The sequence below is a fragment of the Saccoglossus kowalevskii genome, chromosome 15 (genome assembly GCF_978046115.1).
Source record: "Saccoglossus kowalevskii chromosome 15, keSacKowa6.1, whole genome shotgun sequence".
In the NCBI taxonomy this organism is placed as follows: domain Eukaryota; kingdom Metazoa; phylum Hemichordata; class Enteropneusta; family Harrimaniidae; genus Saccoglossus; species Saccoglossus kowalevskii.
The window spans coordinates 33,924,117-33,940,078 of NC_140655.1; the positions used below are offsets into that span (position 1 = coordinate 33,924,117).

Below are 15,962 nucleotides of genomic sequence, written 5' to 3' on the forward strand. Positions count from 1 at the left end.
CATTCATGGCAATCGATATAGTCAACCACTGTAGTTGGTAACCATTCATGGCAACCGATATAGTCAACCACTGTAGTTGGTAATCATTCATGGCAATCGATATAGTCAACCACTGTAGTTGGTAATCATTCATGGCAATCGATATAGTCAACCACTGTAGTTGGTAATCATTCATGGCAATCGATATAGTCAACCACTGTAGTTGGTAATCATTCATGGCAACCGATATAGTCAACCACTGTAGTTGGTAACCATTCATGGCAATCGATATAGTCAACCCCTGTAGTTGGTAATCATTCATGGCAACCGATATAGTCAACCACTGTAGTTGGTAATCATTCATGGCAATCGATATGGTCAACCACTGTAGTTGGTAATCATTCATGGCAATCGATATAGTCAACCACTGTAGTTGGTAATCATTCATGGCAACCGATATAGTCAACCACTGTAGTTGGTAACCATTCATGGCAACCGATATAGTCAACCACTGTAGTTGGTAATCATTCATGGCAATCGATATGGTCAACCACTGTAGTTGGTAATCATTCATGGCAATCGATATAGTCAACCACTGTAGTTGGTAATCATTCATGGCAACCGATATAGTCAACCACTGTAGTTGGTAACCATTCATGGCAATCGATATAGTCAACCACTGTAGTTGGTAACCATTCATGGCAATCGATATAGTCAACCACTGTAGTTGGTAATCATTCATGGCAACCGATATAGTCAACCACTGTAGTTGGTAATCATTCATGGCAACCGATATAGTCAACCACTGTAGTTGGTAATCATTCATGGCAACCGATATAGTCAACCACTGTAGTTGGTAATCATTCATGGCAACCGATATAGTCAACCACTGTAGTTGGTAACCATTCATGGCAATCGATATAGTCAACCACCGTAGTTGGTAATCATTCATGGCAATCGATATAGTCAACCACTGTAGTTGGTAATCATTCATGGCAACCGATATAGTCAACCACTGTAGTTGGTAACCATTCATGGCAATCGATATAGTCAACCACCGTAGTTGGTAATCATTCATGGCAATCGATATAGTCAACCACTGTAGTTGGTAATCATTCATGGCAACCGATATAGTCAACCACCGTAGTTGGTAATCATTCATGGCAACCGATATAGTCAACCACTGTAGTTGGTAACCATTCATGGCAATCGATATAGTCAACCACTGTAGTTGGTAACCATTCATGGCAATCGATATAGTCAACCACTGTAGTTGGTAATCATTCATGGCAACCGATATAGTCAACCACCGTAGTTGGTAATCATTCATGGCAACCGATATAGTCAACCACCGTAGTTGGTAACCATTCATGGCAATCGATATAGTCAACCACCGTAGTTGGTAACCATTCATGGTAATCGATATAGTCAACCACTGTAGTTGGTAACCATTCATGGCAATCGATATAGTCAACCACTGTAGTTGGTAATCATTCATGGCAATCGATATAGTCAACCACTGTAGTTGGTAATCATTCATGGCAACCGATATAGTCAACCACTGTAGTTGGTAATCATTCATGGCAATCGATATAGTCAACCACTGTAGTTGGTAATCATTCATGGCAATCGATATAGTCAACCACTGTAGTTGGTAATCATTCATGGCAATCGATATAGTCAACCACTGTAGTTGGTAATCATTCATGGCAATCGATATAGTCAACCACTGTAGTTGGTAATCATTCATGGCAATCGATATAGTCAACCACTGTAGTTGGTAATCATTCATGGCAATCGATATAGTCAACCACCGTAGTTGGTAATCATTCATGGCAATCGATATAGTCAACCACTGTAGTTGGTAATCATTCATGGCAATCGATATAGTCAACCACTGTAGTTGGTAATCATTCATGGCAACCGATATAGTCAACCACTGTAGTTGGTAACCATTCATGGCAACCGATATAGTCAACCACTGTAGTTGGTAATCATTCATGGCAATCGATATGGTCAACCACTGTAGTTGGTAATCATTCATGGCAATCGATATAGTCAACCACTGTAGTTGGTAATCATTCATGGCAACCGATATAGTCAACCACTGTAGTTGGTAACCATTCATGGCAATCGATATAGTCAACCACTGTAGTTGGTAACCATTCATGGCAATCGATATAGTCAACCACTGTAGTTGGTAATCATTCATGGCAACCGATATAGTCAACCACTGTAGTTGGTAATCATTCATGGCAACCGATATAGTCAACCACTGTAGTTGGTAATCATTCATGGCAACCGATATAGTCAACCACTGTAGTTGGTAATCATTCATGGCAACCGATATAGTCAACCACTGTAGTTGGTAACCATTCATGGCAATCGATATAGTCAACCACCGTAGTTGGTAATCATTCATGGCAATCGATATAGTCAACCACTGTAGTTGGTAATCATTCATGGCAACCGATATAGTCAACCACTGTAGTTGGTAACCATTCATGGCAATCGATATAGTCAACCACCGTAGTTGGTAATCATTCATGGCAATCGATATAGTCAACCACTGTAGTTGGTAATCATTCATGGCAACCGATATAGTCAACCACCGTAGTTGGTAATCATTCATGGCAACCGATATAGTCAACCACTGTAGTTGGTAACCATTCATGGCAATCGATATAGTCAACCACTGTAGTTGGTAACCATTCATGGCAATCGATATAGTCAACCACTGTAGTTGGTAATCATTCATGGCAACCGATATAGTCAACCACCGTAGTTGGTAATCATTCATGGCAACCGATATAGTCAACCACCGTAGTTGGTAACCATTCATGGCAATCGATATAGTCAACCACCGTAGTTGGTAACCATTCATGGTAATCGATATAGTCAACCACTGTAGTTGGTAACCATTCATGGCAATCGATATAGTCAACCACTGTAGTTGGTAATCATTCATGGCAATCGAAATAGTCAACCACTGTAGTTGGTAATCATTCATGGCAACCGATATAGTCAACCACTGTAGTTGGTAATCATTCATGGCAATCGATATAGTCAACCACTGTAGTTGGTAATCATTCATGGCAATCGATATAGTCAACCACTGTAGTTGGTAATCATTCATGGCAATCGATATAGTCAACCACTGTAGTTGGTAATCATTCATGGCAATCGATATAGTCAACCACTGTAGTTGGTAATCATTCATGGCAATCGATATAGTCAACCACTGTAGTTGGTAATCATTCATGGCAATCGATATAGTCAACCACCGTAGTTGGTAATCATTCATGGCAATCGATATAGTCAACCACTGTAGTTGGTAATCATTCATGGCAATCGATATAGTCAACCACTGTAGTTGGTAATCATTCATGGCAACCGATATAGTCAACCACTGTAGTTGGTAATCATTCATGGCAACCGATATAGTCAACCACTGTAGTTGGTAATCATTCATGGCAATCGATATGGTCAACCACTGTAGTTGGTAACCATTCATGGCAATCGATATAGTCAACCACTGTAGTTGGTAATCATTCATGGCAATCGATATAGTCAACCACTGTAGTTGGTAATCATTCATGGCAACCGATATAGTCAACCACTGTAGTTGGTAACCATTCATGGCAATCGATATAGTCAACCACTGTAGTTGGTAATCATTCATGGCAACCGATATAGTCAACCACTGTAGTTGGTAATCATTCATGGTAATCGATATAGTCAACCACTGTAGTTGGTAATCATTCATGGTAATCGATATAGTCAACCACTGTAGTTGGTAATCATTCATGGCAATCGATATAGTCAACCACTGTAGTTGGTAATCATTCATGGCAATCGATATAGTCAACCACTGTAGTTGGTAATCATTCATGGCAACCGATATAGTCAACCACTGTAGTTGGTAATCATTCATGGCAATCGATATAGTCAACCACTGTAGTTGGTAATCATTCATGGCAACCGATATAGTCAACCACTGTAGTTGGTAATCATTCATGGCAATCGATATAGTCAACCACTGTAGTTGGTAATCATTCATGGCAATCGATATAGTCAACCACTGTAGTTGGTAATCATTCATGGCAACCGATATAGTCAACCACTGTAGTTGGTAATCATTCATGGCAATCGATATAGTCAACCACTGTAGTTGGTAATCATTCATGGCAATCGATATAGTCAACCACCGTAGTTGGTAATCATTCATGGCAACCGATATAGTCAACCACTGTAGTTGGTAACCATTCATGGCAATCGATATAGTCAACCACTGTAGTTGGTAACCATTCATGGCAATCGATATAGTCAACCACTGTAGTTGGTAATCATTCATGGCAATCGATATAGTCAACCACTGTAGTTGGTAATCATTCATGGCAATCGATATAGTCAACCACTGTAGTTGGTAATCATTCATGGCAATCGATATGGTCAACCACTGTAGTTGGTAATCATTCATGGCAATCGATATAGTCAACCACTGTAGTTGGTAACCATTCATGGCAATCGATATAGTCAACCACTGTAGTTGGTAATCATTCATGGCAATCGATATAGTCAACCACTGTAGTTGGTAATCATTCATGGCAATCGATATAGTCAACCACTGTAGTTGGTAATCATTCATGGCAACCGATATAGTCAACCACTGTAGTTGGTAATCATTCATGGCAATCGATATAGTCAACCACTGTAGTTGGTAACCATTCATGGCAACCCATATAGTCAACCACTGTAGTTGGTAATCATTCATGGCAACCGATATGGTCAACCACTGTAGTTGGTAATCATTCATGGCAATCGATATAGTCAACCACTGTAGTTGGTAATCATTCATGGCAATCGATATAGTCAACCACTGTAGTTGGTAACCATTCATGGCAATCGATATAGTCAACCACTGTAGTTGGTAATCATTCATGGCAATCGATATAGTCAACCACTGTAGTTGGTAATCATTCATGGCAATCGATATGGTCAACCACTGTAGTTGGTAATCATTCATGGCAATCGATATAGTCAACCACTGTAGTTGGTAACCATTCATGGCAATCGATATAGTCAACCACTGTAGTTGGTAATCATTCATGGCAATCGATATAGTCAACCACTGTAGTTGGTAATCATTCATGGCAATCGATATAGTCAACCACTGTAGTTGGTAATCATTCATGGCAACCGATATAGTCAACCACTGTAGTTGGTAATCATTCATGGCAATCGATATAGTCAACCACTGTAGTTGGTAACCATTCATGGCAACCCATATAGTCAACCACTGTAGTTGGTAATCATTCATGGCAACCGATATGGTCAACCACTGTAGTTGGTAATCATTCATGGCAATCGATATAGTCAACCACTGTAGTTGGTAATCATTCATGGCAATCGATATGGTCAACCACTGTAGTTGGTAATCATTCATGGCAATCGATATAGTCAACCACCGTAGTTGGTAATCATTCATGGCAATCGATATAGTCAACCACTGTAGTTGGTAATCATTCATGGCAATCGATATAGTCAACCACTGTAGTTGGTAATCATTCATGGCAATCGATATAGTCAACCACTGTAGTTGGTAACCATTCATGGCAATCGATATAGTCAACCACTGTAGTTGGTAATCATTCATGGCAATCGATATAGTCAACCACTGTAGTTGGTAATCATTCATGGCAATCGATATAGTCAACCACTGTAGTTGGTAATCATTCATGGCAATCGATATAGTCAACCACTGTAGTTGGTAACCATTCATGGCAATCGATATAGTCAACCACTGTAGTTGGTAATCATTCATGGCAACCGATATAGTCAACCACTGTAGTTGGTAACCATTCATGGCAATCGATATAGTCAACCACTGTAGTTGGTAATCATTCATGGCAATCGATATAGTCAACCACTGTAGTTGGTAACCATTCATGGCAACCGATATAGTCAACCACTGTAGTTGGTAACCATTCATGGCAATCGATATAGTCAACCACTGTAGTTGGTAATCATTCATGGCAACCGATATAGTCAACCACTGTAGTTGGTAACCATTCATGGCAACCCATATAGTCAACCACTGTAGTTGGTAATCATTCATGGCAACCCATATAGTCAACCACTGTAGTTGGTAATCATTCATGGCAACCGATATAGTCAACCACTGTAGTTGGTAATCATTCATGGCAACCGATATAGTCAACCACTGTAGTTGGTAATCATTCATGGCAATCGATATAGTCAACCACTGTAGTTGGTAATCATTCATGGCAATCGATATGGTCAACCACTGTAGTTGGTAATCATTCATGGCAATCGATATAGTCAACCACCGTAGTTGGTAATCATTCATGGCAATCGATATAGTCAACCACTGTAGTTGGTAATCATTCATGGCAATCGATATAGTCAACCACTGTAGTTGGTAACCATTCATGGCAACCGATATAGTCAACCACTGTAGTTGGTAATCATTCATGGCAACCGATATAGTCAACCACTGTAGTTGGTAATCATTCATGGCAATCGATATAGTCAACCACTGTAGTTGGTAACCATTCATGGCAACCGATATAGTCAACCACTGTAGTTGGTAACCATTCATGGCAATCGATATAGTCAACCACTGTAGTTGGTAATCATTCATGGCAATCGATATAGTCAACCACCGTAGTTGGTAATCATTCATGGCAATCGATATAGTCAACCACTGTAGTTGGTAATCATTCATGGCAATCGATATAGTCAACCACTGTAGTTGGTAATCATTCATGGCAACCGATATAGTCAACCACTGTAGTTGGTAATCATTCATGGCAATCGATATGGTCAACCACTGTAGTTGGTAATCATTCATGGCAATCGATATAGTCAACCACTGTAGTTGGTAATCATTCATGGCAATCGATATAGTCAACCACTGTAGTTGGTAATCATTCATGGCAACCGATATAGTCAACCACTGTAGTTGGTAATCATTCATGGCAATCGATATAGTCAACCACTGTAGTTGGTAACCATTCATGGCAATCGATATAGTCAACCACTGTAGTTGGTAATCATTCATGGCAACCGATATAGTCAACCACTGTAGTTGGTAACCATTCATGGCAATCGATATAGTCAACCACTGTAGTTGGTAATCATTCATGGCAATCGATATAGTCAACCACTGTAGTTGGTAACCATTCATGGCAATCGATATAGTCAACCACCGTAGTTGGTAATCATTCATGGCAATCGATATGGTCAACCACTGTAGTTGGTAATCATTCATGGCAATCGATATAGTCAACCACTGTAGTTGGTAATCATTCATGGCAACCGATATAGTCAACCACTGTAGTTGGTAATCATTCATGGCAACCGATATAGTCAACCACTGTAGTTGGTAATCATTCATGGCAACCGATATAGTCAACCACTGTAGTTGGTAATCATTCATGGCAACCGATATAGTCAACCACTGTAGTTGGTAATCATTCATGGCAACCGATATAGTCAACCACCGTAGTTGGTAAACATTCATGGCAATCGATATAGTCAACCACTGTAGTTGGTAACCATTCATGGCAATCGATATAGTCAACCACCATAGTTGGTAATCATTCATGGCAATCGATATGGTCAACCACTGTAGTTGGTGGTCAATCATGTTAATAGTTATTTTCAACCATGGTAGTTAGTGGTCAATCAAGGCAGATGTTGGTCAATAATGGTAATAGTTATGGTCAACCATGGTAGTTGGTGGGAGTCAATCATGGTTGTTAATGTCAATCATGGTGATGGTCGATCATGGTTACTGCTATTGTCAACCACAGTAGTTTATGTTCATTTATGATAATAGTTATGGTCAACCACAGCAGTTGGTGGTCAATCATGGTAATTGATATGGCCAATTATGGTAATAGTTATGGTCAATCTTAGTAAATGTAATGGTCAACCATGATAATACTTTAAAACAATTTATTTTGACTGACATTTAATTTCAATATTTTGAGCGTATTCAGTGTTTTAATTTCACAAATCTGTCAAGGAAACATTGAGTTTTATTGTTATTTACATGTTCACGTAGATTTAATTTACTTTATTTTTCTGATCAGCGAATATAATGAAATTGAAACCCAGTGAATAATTAATGCATTTGCAGTAGTTATGGTCAACCGCAAACATTGTACGCTATAGCACGTCTGTGTCCATTGTAAACACACTTCTTGTATGAACACATCAATGTTGGTGAACAGTTCGATACATGCTTCTTGTTTGAACACATCAATGTTGGTGAACAGTTCGATACATGTTTCTTGTATTAACAAATCAATGTTGGTGAACAGTTCGATACATGCTTTTTGTTTGAACACATCAATGTTGGTGAACAGTTCGATACATGCTTCTTGTATTAACAAATCAATGTTGGTGAACAGTTTGATACATGCTTCTTGTATGAACACATCAATGTTGGTGAACAGTTCGATACATGCTTCTTGTATTAACAAATCAATGTTGGTGAACAGTTTCGATACATGCTTCTTGTATGAATACATCAATGTTGGTGAACAGTTTGATACATGTTTCTTGTATGAACACATCAATGTTGGTGAACAGTTTTATACATGCTTCTTGTATGAACACATCAATGTTGGTGAACAGTTTGATACATGTTTCTTGTATGAATACATCAATGTTGGTGAACAGTTTGATACATGTTTCTTGTATGAACACATCAATGTTGGTGAACAGTTTGATACATGCTTCTTGTATGAACACATCAATGTTGGTGAACAGTTTGATACATGCTTCTTGTATGAACACATCAATGTTGGTGAACAGTTTGATACATGTTTCTTGTATGAACACATCAATGTTGGTGAACAGTTTGATACATGTTTCTTGTATGAACACATCAATGTTGGTGAACAGTTTGATACATGTTTCTTGTATGAATACATCAATGTTGGTGAACAGTTCGATACATGCTTCTTGTATGAACACATCAATGTTGGTGAACAGTTTGATACATGCTTCTTGTATGAACACATCAATGTTGGTGAACAGTTTGATACATGCTTCTTGTATAAACACATCAATGTTGGTGAACAGTTTGATACATGCTTCTTGTATGAACACATCAATGTTGGTGAACAGTTCGATACATGCTTCTTGTATGAATACATCAATGTTGGTGAACAGTTTGATACATGTTTCTTGTATGAACACATCAATGTTGGTGAACAGTTTGATACATGCTTCTTGTATGAACACATCAATGTTGGTGAACAGTTTGATACATGTTTCTTGTATGAACACATCAATGTTGGTGAACAGTTTGATACATGCTTCTTGTATGAACACATCAATGTTGGTGAACAGTTTGATACATGTTTCTTGTATAAACACATCAATGTTGGTGAACAGTTTGATACATGCTTCTTGTATTAACACATTAATGTTGGTGAACAGTTTGATACATGCTTCTTGTATGAACACATCAATGTTGGTGAACAGTTTGATACATGCTTCTTGTATTAACAAATCAATGTTGGTGAGCAGTTCGATACATGTTTCTTGTATGAACACATCAATGTTGGTGAACAGTTTGATACATGCTTCTTGTATAAACACATCAATGTTGGTGAACAGTTTGATACATGCTTCTTGTATGAACACATCAATGTTGGTGAACAGTTTGATACATGTTTCTTGTATGAACACATCAATGTTGGTGAACAGTTTGATACATGTTTCTTGTATGAACACATCAATGTTGGTGAACAGTTTGATACATGCTTCTTGTATGAACACATCAATGTTGGTGAACAGTTTGATACATGCTTCTTGTATGAACACATCAATGTTGGTGAACAGTTTGATACATGTTTCTTGTATGAACACATCAATGTTGGTGAACAGTTTAATACATGCTTCTTGTATGAACACATCAATGTTGGTGAACAGTTTGATACATGTTTCTTGTATGAACACATCAATGTTGGTGAACAGTTTGATACATGCTTCTTGTATGAACACATCAATGTTGGTGAACAGTTTGATACATGCTTCTTGTATGAACACATCAATGTTGGTGAACAGTTTGATACATGTTTCTTGTATGAACACATCAATGTTGGTGAACAGTTTAATACATGCTTCTTGTATGAACACATCAATGTTGGTGAACAGTTTGATACATGTTTCTTGTATGAATACATCAATGTTGGTGAACAGTTTGATACATGCTTCTTGTATAAACACATCAATGTTGGTGATATCAGATTCTGATATGGAATTCTATTATCAGTAACTAAATTGACTTTTTCATAACTGCTCAGGTGTTGAGAACACAGTGTTGTCAGACCAGCTTGTACTGCTTGGTAGACGCTTGTACTACTGTGTAAGGAAAATGGTAGTTTACCCAAACGAATACTGTTTTGGAAAGGGTGCTGATATGGCTTTTTATGGAACAACATATTGTATTGTGTTACGGTCAAGGCAAAGGATTTTAATTTGTGTTTGTATTAACATTAAGGTAGAGATGCAGTTCATTTGGCTTGCTTTTTAATTGAGTAATTAGACAATGAAGATGGTATTATATATCCAACATGTTATATATTTTCTGAAAGCTTATTATACAAACTTTGTAAAACTTGTCTTTATTTTAAATATCCAGAATGCGTTTTTGATTATGGGTCAAAAATATGCTTTTTTGGACAAAAGTGGTTTAAAAAAAATAGCTTAAAAACTTCAAGTCCGTTTGTGGGTAAAATTACATCACTGGATACCTTGGTATACTACTAATTCAAATGCGTCCACTCATCTCTCTAACGGCTTTCAAAGTCGCACAGCATGACCTCAAAGTTCACTCTTTTCTATTTTTGCATAATTTATATATCCATGTTAATTGCGGACTTGTTATTTTTGTTCCACTCGCCGTAATAAACTGTCCGGACGCATTTTGAAGGGGGAACACCTTGTCAATAATGTGTGAAACTTTCGAGGCAAATGGCCAAAGCGTTTATCAGCTATTTTAATTGAAACCCCAAGAATTCACCAAAAATAGAAGACGAGAAAAAGGCTAATTTGCATATTTGCGCGTTAAACCGGGAATTACTGCTTTGTCATACTTTCTAGACTATTGAAATTGAAAGTTAACGTATAGACATAAACATTTTATGTAAAAACGTTGGACCAGAACAACTGTTCTTGAATATATAAATCAGAAATACGTCATCCATACCAGTGTTTTGATGGGGTCGGTAAAAACACGTGGCAATGGCCAGTAAATATGACGTCATCTCATGAATTATTAAACAGGGGGCGGTCCTAGGAAGGTGACCTTTTATCACGATCAAAACATCGTGGCTTCTCTTCGATGTATTTTCAATAAAAAATCTACGAGTATTTCAGAGCCTATGGTTTACCGTGAAGAGTACAAAGTGGGATATTAAATTATTTATCCTCGATGATTTTGATGTAGTATTGAGAACCAACTCCAGGAAGCGAACGCACAATAATGAATAATCGCGTAATCCTAGAATCGAAACGCGAGGCACAGAAGTTTTGTTCATCGTTTCCAATCCCATTTTTCCCACTGCAACACATTTGTTAAAAGAACTATTTGAATTCTGTTCGTTTTTTAAGGAGGCAATTTTTTTATTTTTTCCGATTTTGGTAACGCCTTATTCAGGGATTTTCTAAGACAGTCGCAGACAATCAGCGCACGGATGTACGTACAAAACATGCTGTTGTACTACCGGCGACGGTCGCCTGCAAGAAGAGAGCTCCAGCTCCTAACGTAAAAGTTTTAAAATTTCGACCGGTTTTAAATAATTAGTGTTGGAAATCTGACATGTTTTAAGAGTGCAAAATTAAGGTGCATTTTCGAGCGGTCGTTTTTTTCTGAATAGAAATCGGCAAATGAAAAAAATAGGAGTGCTAAACAGTGTGCTTCGTTAGTTTAATTAAACAAGCAGCCTATCGGCTGAGATAGCTCCGCTGTTAGCAATGCACATTTCAATTAAAGAACTGAAGACATCATTAGAAAATGAACAACATGTATAGTACATTGTATCAAAGCAATCAGACTTACAGTTTTTAACAAGAAGTCGAAAATATCACTTTCTACCAAAAATGACAAAAATATTCACCAAAATTAGAGAATTGAAGATATCGTCACGAAATGAACAAATCTGAGAAAGGTGTACATGTAGTATCTATATATGTAATATCAAAGCAATTGAACTTTTGGTTTTTAACAAGAAGTCGAAAATATCACTTTTTACCAAAAATTACAAAAATATTCACCAAAATTAGAGAATTGAAGATATCATCACAAAATGAACAAATCTGAGAGAGGTCCACATGTAGTACCTATATATGTAATATCAAAACAATCGGATTTACAGTTTTTAACAAGAAGTCGAAAATATCACTTTTTACCAAAAATGACAAAAATATTCACCAAAATTAGAGAATTGAAGATATCATCACAAAATGAACAAATCTGAGAAAGGTCTACATGTAGTATCTATATATGTAATATCAAAGCAATTGAACTATTGGTTTTTAACAAGAAGTCGAAAATATCACTTTTTACCAAAAATTACAAAAATATTCACCAAAATTAGAGAATTGAAGATATCATCACAAAATGAACAAATCTAAGAGAGGTCCACATGTAGTACCTATACATGTAATATCAAAGCAATCGGACTTGCGGTTTTTAACAAGAAGTCGAAAATATCACTTTCTACCAAAAATGACAAAAATATTCACCAAAATTAGAGAATTGAAGATATCATCACGAAATGAACAAATCTGAGAGAGGTCCACATGTAGTACCTATATATGTAGTATCAAAGCAATTGGACTTGCGGTTTTTAACAAGAAGTCGAATATATCACTTTTTACCAAAAATGACAAAAATATTCACCAAAATTAGAGAATTGAAGATATCAATATGAAATGAACAAACCTAAGAGAGGTCTACCCAAGGTACATATACACTAAGTATCAAAGCATTCAGGCTTGTAGTTTTCAAGAAGAAGTCGAAAAAGTAAAACATTGACACGGACGACGGACGACGACGGACAATCACTCATATGATAAGCTCCGCTCGACAAAGTCGACAGCGGAGCTAACAAAAATGGAATGTCCGTCAAATTGACGTAAACTTCCCCATTTTTCACGGAAAAAGCAAAGGTCGTGGCCGAGTTGCAGACTGAAAAAATCAAAAATCAAAACAAATCATCAATCAGTAAGTATTATGACAAGGAAAACAAAACACCAGACGCGGAGAAGCGGTCAGCGCGTCAAAAGAGTTGTTAATGAATCAAGTTACCTCTCTCTGTGATTTATTTTTCATTGAAATTATTTGCTTGTTTTCAATTAATTTTAGCGTACCTCTGCAATTTATTTTAGCATTGTCAGTTGTTTGCTTCATTGAATTAAATGGAGTTCGTCCGGTTGCAAACAAAGCTGTCTCGCACCACCTAGCAAAACTTGCGAATGATCGAAGTACAGGTACCCATTGGACAAAAGATACACGAAAGTGTGTATCTCCCCGACCCAGTGCAATATATCCGGTTAGAATCAAAGCTCAGGTGTCCCTTATTTGAGGGACCAGATTCTGCCGTAAATTCGGGATGGGATTTAGAAAAAAATAAAATGGGACTTTTAAGGTGTATTTTGGCGTCATTGTCGGACATTTCAATCATTCCTGATGCCTAAAATAGAGTCTAAGTTTTACCGTAGTCATTGACGCCTATTCAAGAGTATGATGTTTATTGTGACTAGCGTGAATGGGTAAGCTTCGTTTCGACAATGAGCAGTTATCACTGTAAACAATGTTAAATTATTCTTCACATGCTCAGTTTATTTTTCGAGAACAATTATTTAAAAATAAAATCTCTCAGTCAATCAGAAACTCGGATTCACGCCTTCAGGGAAAGTCACGTTTGGACGCTCACATCGATTTTGTTTTTCGTTCCGTGGGCTGATGCCTTCAGTGTAGCTTTTGCCTTTTCCGACATATAAATCATCTGAATCTTCTTTCTACCTCTCTTTCTTTTCACACCACGCATAATGTAATGATAAACACGAGGAAAAAACGCTGAGGAAATATGTTTGGTTTGCTCGCGAGCGATAACTGATTTGAGAATAATTGCACATGCGCGTGAATTGAATGAACTATGACACGTACAATCTCGATTTGCATATTGTCAATCAAAGGTCCTGTTATTTGATTACTCATGCAAATTAGGCAATTGGACATAAACATTGCCACGTGTGAGTGTTTTTAATTTTTAACCAGAAAATAAACAGCAATTTTAACGGTGTTCCAATAAGAATTCATTGGTCAAATTTTCACAGAATGTTCTTTAGATAAAAATCTATATAAAAAACGAAAACAAATATTTTTGATTGAAATTCACAAATAAACTGCATCTCTACCTTAAATACCCAAAATACTTGTTCAACATTTATTAAAGCGGGAGGGATTGATTGAGTCTCAAGCGACGATAACACACGCTAACGCAAAGGCTCATGGGTAAACGCTTGTTTATAAACAATGACACGCTATGGCCATCGAACACATGCGCTGGTGACAACTCCCCGCTTTAACGGACAGAAGTCAATTCATTCATCTGAACGGGGATTAAATATGCCTAGTAATTAATAAATGGATTGCATCAAAAATCGAATCAGGTCTGTGTATTATGCCAGACCATCTACGTACCAAATTTCATTAAAATGTTGAATGGTACTTTGTAAAACAAGTTAACATGCTTAAAATTGGCTAATTAATATGCAAATTAGATTACAACATAAATGGGGATTTCAACAAAAAACTAATCAGGTCTGTGCATTTTCTAAGACCATCTTCATATTAAGTTTTATTGAAATCTGCTAAGTAATTAAGACAAGCAGCCTATCGGCTGAGATAGCTCCGCTGCTAGCAATGCACATTTCAATTAAAGAACTGAAGACATCATTAGAAAATGAACAATATGTATAGTATCAAAGCAATCGGACTTGCAGTTTTTAACAAGTCGAAAATATCACTTTCTACCAAAAATGACAAAAATATTCACCAAAATTAGAGAATTGAAGATATCATCACAAAATGAACAAATCTGAGAGAGGTCCACATGTAGTACGGTAGTTATATATGTAGTATCAAAGCAATTGGACTTGGTTTTTAACAAGATGTCGAAAATATCACTTTTTACCAAAAACAAAAATATTCACCAAAATTAGAAAATTGAAGATATCACAAAATGAACAAACCTAAGAGGTCTACCCAAGGTACATGTACAAAAAATATCAAAGCATTCAGGCTTGTAGTTTTCAAGAAGTCGAAAAAGTAAAACATTGACACGGACGACAACAGACAATCACTTGTATGATAAGCTCCACTCGACAAAGACAGCGGCGCTAACTGCAAAGACTCCCATTGTGAATCAATGTGCCAAGTTTAAACCAATTATCTTCACCCTGAGCTGGTGATTTTGATGTATTTTTTGGCCTACAAATGGCAGTCATCTTGGAGCATGGAACGTGTCCTATATATGTGCAAAGTTTGGACTTGATCTTCCCAAACATGCAGGAGGTATAGCTAGATTAAAAATAGGCTGGATCATTAGATTTTCCACAAGAGGAGCAATGCCTTTTTTTACCTAAAGTTCCAAAGAGAAATGTAAAGAAATGTTTTAGCAAAACTTTGTGGGAAGTACAATTTATACGACATAAGGATACTACACAATCAATACAAGTGTAATTTATATTAGGCTTCCCAAAAAAAGTTTGACCATTTTTAAAAATGGGACAGCGAAGGAAATTATATTTTTTTTTTGCTAAAGTATTTGAATGCTACACAAATTTCAACGGATTAATGAATTTTAATAGAGGGCGCTTTTAAGTGGCAAAAATAAGTGAGGGAAAGGAACTACTCGTACTGGTTTTGGTGG

General features: G+C 37.0%; 1 protein-coding gene across 1 annotated transcript in view; it reads left to right on the plus strand.

Annotated features, from left to right (window-relative positions):
• Window positions 1–15,962, plus strand: part of LOC144360127 (63 kDa sperm flagellar membrane protein-like) — a 98,395-nt gene that overhangs the window by 59,950 nt on the left and 22,483 nt on the right. The gene's annotated exons all lie outside the window — the stretch shown is intronic.